Source organism: Chelonoidis abingdonii, chromosome 10 (assembly GCF_003597395.2).
Source record: "Chelonoidis abingdonii isolate Lonesome George chromosome 10, CheloAbing_2.0, whole genome shotgun sequence".
Taxonomy (NCBI): Eukaryota; Metazoa; Chordata; order Testudines; family Testudinidae; genus Chelonoidis; species Chelonoidis abingdonii.
Genome location: NC_133778.1, coordinates 19,315,639 through 19,322,396, shown reverse-complemented (window position 1 = coordinate 19,322,396; position 6,758 = coordinate 19,315,639).

Here is a 6,758-nt window from a genome sequence, read left to right as displayed (position 1 = left end):
CTGGGGTGGGGCTGGGAATGAGGAGTTTGGGGTGCAGGAGGGTGCTTCGGGCTGGGACCCAGGGGTTCAGAGGGCAGGAGGGGGATCAGGGTTGGGGCACGGAAGTGGGTCGGAGGGCACTTACCTCAAGCAGCTCCCAGAAACAGCAGCATGTCCCTAGTCTGGCTCCTATGCGGAGGCGCTACCAGGTGGGTCTGCATGCTCCCCTGTGCGGAGGCACCCCACCGCTTGGGATGGGGGCAGCATGCGGAGCCCACTGGCTGCCCCTTTGTGTCGGAGCTAGAGGGGGGATGTGCTGCTGCTTCTGGGAGCCGTGTGGAGTGGGCCAAGACTCCGACCACGCTCCCTGGCCGGAGTGGGGCAAGTCCCAGATCCCACTTCCCAGTAGGAGCTTGAGGGTTGGATTAAAACATCTGGAGAGCCAGATGTGGCCCAAGGCCATAGTTTGCCCACCTCTGCTCAAATGCAAGGCTGTACTAGGTGGAAATTTCTTCCTGACCCGAGCTACTGATAAGGCTCAGGAGGTATGAAGATTGAGAGCCCTGTATATTTTTGTTCTAACGAGTGTGTGCCTTCCCTGTTAGCTCTAGCTGTATCTGTATCACTGCAATCTTGATAAGATGGGGAGCGGAGGTGCTAGAAAATGAGATGGGAATTACATCTACTGGATCCCTAGCTGTGTATGCCTGCTGGCATGGAGAGATTTTTAATAGAACTGACTGTTATTAATCATGTTTATCAGAATAGCACTTAAGGGCCAGCCAAGAATGGGGCCCCATTGCGCTAGGCACTGTATAAACACAGTCTTCTGCTGGTCCCTGCCCCATAGAGCTTACAAGATGCCCACAGGTGGGGGAAGGGGTAGAGCACCCCAGCAAAGTGTGATGGCAGCAAATAGCATGTTAGTTTTGTAATGCACTTTTTTAGAGGCTTTTAGTTAGGATAAACTACATGGAAAGAAGAGAGAGGGGTGAGGGGATGCTGGAAAAAAGAAGGGTGTTGGGGGCAGGAGAGTAGAGGGAAAGGGGCAGGTGTGAAGTGAAGCAATTAGGGAGAATAGAGAGAGGAAGAGTTGGAGCAAATAGCCAATCAGCGCAGGGCAGAGACTGCAGGAAGTTCTCTAACTGGCCCAGGCCCCTGCTTGGATGCTTTAGCCCAGCAGCTCCAGCTGGCTGGGGTCTCTGGTTGGTTCCTTTCCAGTTTCTTTTCAAGGCCACAGGGTGAAGTGGGGGGAAGCCAGGAGGCATCACCTGAGTCCTAGTTTCCCTGATTGTGGGGGGATCCACTGCACTGTGCTGGTGGGGAGGGGTGGCCTTGGCTGGTCATGTAGGGCTGGGGAGGGAAATGGTTGTCCAATTCCTGCTAAAACAGCAGTGGCAGTTTTAAAAAGAACCAGGCCAGGATTCTCCAGACAGATTTTGAGGCAAGAATCTGATTTAATCAGCATCAGGAACGATTGCTGAACATCATTCATCGCACAGCATCAGATCACTGCAAGGCTGGCAGAGCAAATGTGGGAAGTGGAGAGGGCTGATTTTATAGGACTTTGGGGTTAACATTCTGATTTACAAGTGTAAAGCCCTTTACAGAGTCCTCTTCCCCACCATTGTTAGCCAAATTAGCACCAGGTACAGCCTGTTTGTGCACTCTCCCTCCCATTGCCCTAATACAGTGGTTCCCAACCTCCCTTTTTTTTAGCGTGTTCATAGATTCTAGGACTGGAAGGGACCTCGAGAGGTCATCAAGTCCAGTCCCCTGCCCTCATGTTGGGATGGGATAGACGGGCTGGTGCCCTCATGTCCCCCTTGCCCTAAATCTTGACACACTTGCTGTCCTCTCTCCTTTATTCTGTCCATTTTCTCACTTTTGCTTTTATACGTGCTTTCCTCACCCCCTTCCTACAGCTCTCCCTCCCCCTAAACCTACTTCTGATGACAGATCCCCATTCCCCCTCTCAACACAATGCTGGCCATGCTCATCTGGGGAGGGAGTAGAGAAGCTTGGCCTGGAAGGCTGCTACTTTAGCCTGCAGCCACCAACATGTGAGCTGCTCTTGCAACCAGTCATTTTAAGAGCCACAGGAGAAAGGGAGAAGCTTCCAAGGAGCTACCTTCTACCTTATCTGCAGAAGGGTCAGCATGTTTCAGGTGGAGAAGATAGAGCTGGGCAGCTGCAGCTTTCTTCACCTACACTGTGATTCTTTTCTCTGGCACCTCCAGGTTGGGGAACACTGCTCTTCTAAAAGTGTCTTTTAGAAGTTTCTTTATTGTTGCTCACTGCCAGCCTAAACAGTGTCCTAGTGGCTCTGATTGGATTAACATCTGATGCCACCTTCAGTTGAAATCTAAACAGAAAATCCTGCCTTTGGGTTCAGAACTCTGCTATTGTGGAGCTGATGAGATTCAAAACTCCAGAATGGTCCCTGATCCCATTGATACACAGTGGTGGGTGGGAGGAAAAGAGCTATTGTACGATCTTTGTTTTCTGGGTAGAAAAAGAACTATCACTGTGTGATTCAGCCCCTTGCACCTCTGACGTTTATTTCATAATGAATTACACAAAAGCTCTATTAATCTCGCCTCCATGTAACTGAAGGTTGGTCCTGTCCCAGATAGCAATGCACCCTAAGCCTTGCTTCACTGCTTATGTAAAACTCAATTTTCCCAAAGGTTGCAGATATTTCCAAAACTCTTTGGAAAAATAAGTATACACAATTTTATTTTAAAATATCCCTGGTGTGTAGGGGAGCCAAAATGGAGGATAATTTATTCTTGGAGTGGCAGAATAACACTGTATCTGTTAAGAACCTGTCTGAGAATAGCTGACTTTGTAGTATATTTAAGGCCATAATTAGCTTTCTGACTGTCACACAGTGGGAATGATGATTCAGACACTAGGAAACTTTTTCAAAAATAATTGTCCAAAAGTATCAACCTTCTGTTTAGTTCTGCTCAGAGTTCCCTGAATTGGGATAAGATGTATTCTTGTGATGTCCATTACAGTCTCAGGTACACACAATGCTTATTCACCTCTTATGTTGGTGTAAATTGGGAATAACTCCACAGCAGCTGCAAACTTAGTCTATATCTGCACTGTGCATGGTTAGGGTTCCTGGAATGCAAACAATACCCTGGTGTAAAAATCAGTAAGTGGGAGAAGAATCTGGCGCAGTCTGGTGGAGGAGGCTAACATCTGAGGAATAGCTTGTATTCGCTCTAGTGGTCAGTGCCAGTGTAGAATAATTCACTGCCCATATCAGCTAGGAACTGTGCCAAGTGCTGATAGAAATGGGAGGAAGTAAAGTGATAAATTGCCCAGAATACAAGTTTCTAGCACGGGTACGTTAACATTATTACACTTCTTCGAGTGACATTAAGGATGTGACTGAATTATTTACTTAACACTGTAAGCAACCATTCTTCATTGCTTAATATCTGTCATTTCAAATTGGATGAGTCTTAAGATTCAGTTCATGAGTCATCAGCCCAGCTGCAATTTTCTTTCTTAACAAAATGCCTTATTTTACAGGCGGCGGTTCAAGGGTCCTTGCTATCTGCTCCCTTACCAACGCATAGTACGTTTTTCATATTAAAAGCTCAAAAATACATTTTTTGGTCATTTCCAGTAGGCAGCTGTTTTTTCTCCAGTGTGTGTGGGGTTGGTTGACTGGGGTATATTTAAGTGAATGTTTAGGTTTGCCATTTTAGCACCTTTGTCAAAGCATTCAGACAGAAAGCCCCTTTAGTCAAGAACAGGGTCAACATATGCAGCAGCAGTACAGCCCTTGTGGAAAAGTCCTATAGAAACAAAACCAATAGGGTGGTAGAGAAATTGCCTCTACAGGCTTTTTTTTTAACTGTCCTATAGACTTCTACAGTAGAACCTCAGAGTTACGAACACCTCGGGAATGAAGGTTGTTCATAACGCTGAAATGTTCATAACTCTAAACAAAACATGATTGGTCTTTCAAATGTTTACAATTGAACATTGACTTAATTCAGCTTTGAAACTGTACTATGCAGAAGGAAAACGGTGCTTTCCCTTTATTTTTCTAGTAGTTTCCATTTAACACTGTACTGTGCTATATTTGGGTTTGGTTGGTTTGGTTTGTTTTAGCTCTGCTGCTGCCTTATTGCAGACTTCTAAATGAGGTGTGTGTGCCTGGTCAGTTTGTAACTGAGGTTCTACTGTATTCTGTAACAAAACTATAATTCTCTTAAATCCTATAGGATGGTTAAAATAACCTTTCTGTATAAGGTTTTTGCTGTTATCCATGGTATTTTATCATAGAAGACAGACATGTGTAGGGGTGAGCAGTAAATCTGTCTCCATGCCTATCTAGGTTCCTGCAATGAGACTCAAGCAAGTTCTGAAGGCACTGAGTGGGTGCAGAGGGTTGCCCTTTTATTCATATTGCAGCATCATGGCCATTGGCTTTAGCAAAGACTACAAAGCGGGATAAGAAGTGCTATTATGGTGGTAGTTTTGTGATACAGGCACTTGTGAACTAGGACAACCATCTTATTTCAGCCAGGCCTCCAAATAGCCATTAAATGGCATTAGCTCATAGTCACTATTCCCCAGTATATAAACTAGTTGCCTAGGAATAGTGATACGCATAGCCTAGTGCCTGACGTGAGAAATGGCTGACAGTATTTGTGGCATCCATCTCTGGGCTGAGTGCTGTATCTTTCACTTTGCATTCAGAGCCAGCTGACTCTTGCTCTCTGAAAAGTCTTTGTTTGGCCACTCTAGGCCTCCACTGTTAAAACACCTTGACAAGCTTAGAATCCCCATTTACGCTGTGTTGAATACATTGAACCCCAGTGGTTGTCCAGGCAAACTGGAAAATCACCTGGATAATACCTTCATGGGCACTTCAGAACTGCCCATTTTAAAGGTCAACTGTCACTACACTGAAATGTCTGAGATAAATGTGCTTTGCCATTAGGCAGTAACTAGAATTTCACCCTTTGACTGTAACCCTACTTGGCTCTTTTCAAGGCTTTTATCATTACTGCAGAAAGAACTGCCTGGAATTAGATGCTGGTGTATAGATACCAGCATCTGATTAGTGCACTAGAAGTACACTGGATATTTAGATCCGTTCTGTATCCAGCTCTATTGATGGAGCTGGTGCAAAGGAAGCCAACTAGGATCACATCTGTGAAAGCAGTTTGGGGAGCAGGGCTCTACCCCTTTCTCCCTTCTGGAGAGATGGTCTGGTCTGAAACTTAAAGCAGCAACTTTTAATGCTTGAGTTAAAGGCAAATCTCTATTGTTAGTGGTTAAGCCTTCAGCCACCAGAAGGTGATACCACTGCAACTATACTAGGAGGTCAGCAAGAACTGTATTTGGCCTGAGCTAGGGCTATTAAATGGGATGAAAAGTGTTTCCCACTGTGGCAGCTGTCTCTTTTAGGGTTCTTAGTGATCACTTTTCAGTTAGGCAGATGCCACGTGACATGTCTTGTGCTGAAGTGCCAGGATTTTGGGAATGGGGGAAGGGTAAAAGGAACCACCAGGAAAAGACACATAAAATGTTCCATATATGAATGGGGAGGGTGAGAAGATAAGAGTTGTCATGGCAATGTTGCCTCAAGATGTATATTTTTAAATCTCTGTGAATTTTGGCATTGAAAGCACATTTGCATCTCCCTGAAAGGTTTTGGGATTTTAAAAAAAAAGGCATTTTTCCTACTTTTCAGGGCATTTTTTTTCCTGGAGAGTCCCCACCCTCCCCCCAAGATATATCATGTGCTATCAGCCTGATGTTAACACTGTCAAAGAAAAATTGTGTTTCCTGCAGGACAGAAGTATCCATCGTTGTCCTATTCCCTTGGCCAAATGCCTGACAAAAGCATGTGATCATCTCCCTGGCGGAGGAGGTTGTTTAGCAAGGGCCAGCGCTTGCCATTAAAAAGCCACATGGACAAATTTTGCTGTGTTCCAACCAAATGGTTTTTTTGCTGATACAGACTAACATGGCTACCACTGAAACCTGAATTCTGATTATAGTCAGTGCTTAGCTACCAAGTGATATAGCACGTCCGCTAATGTAACTGAAAATAGAAGTTGCCCAAGAGAAACTAGGGCTTAAGATTCAAAATAGCAAAGAACAACGAGACAGACAAAATGTTGGCCCTAGTCAGAATCCTGAGTGTGGGTTACAGCATCATGATCCAATGGCTGGAAGTTGAGGCTAGACAAATTCAGACTGAAATAAGATGTACTTTTTTGACAGTGAGGGTAATTAGCCATTGGAACAATTTACCAAGGTTCAGTCTCCATCACTGACAATTTTTAAATCACAGTTGGCTGTTTTGCTAAAAGATATGCTTGAGGACTTAGTTTGGGGAAGTTCAGTGGCCTATAGCTGATCATACTGATCTTGTCTGGTATTGGAATCTATAAGTTAGGGTTGCCAACTTTCTAATGGCACAAAAACGAACACCCCTGCCCCGCCCCTTCCCCAAGGGCCCACTCCCATTTGCTCCATCCCCCCCTTCCTCCATCACTTACTCTTCCCCACACCCACTCACTTTTACCGGCTGGGGCAGGAGGTTTGAGAGCAGGAGGGAGGTGAGGGTTCCAGCTGGGGGAGCAGGCTCTGAGGTGAGGCCAGGGATGAGGGGTTTGGGTTGCATGAGGGGGCTAGGGCAGGGGATAATGGGCTCTGGGAGCAGATGGGGCCAGAATTTAGGGTTTCAGGTTTGGACCAAGGGGTTCAGAGTGCAGGAGGGGGTGCAGGCTCTGGGG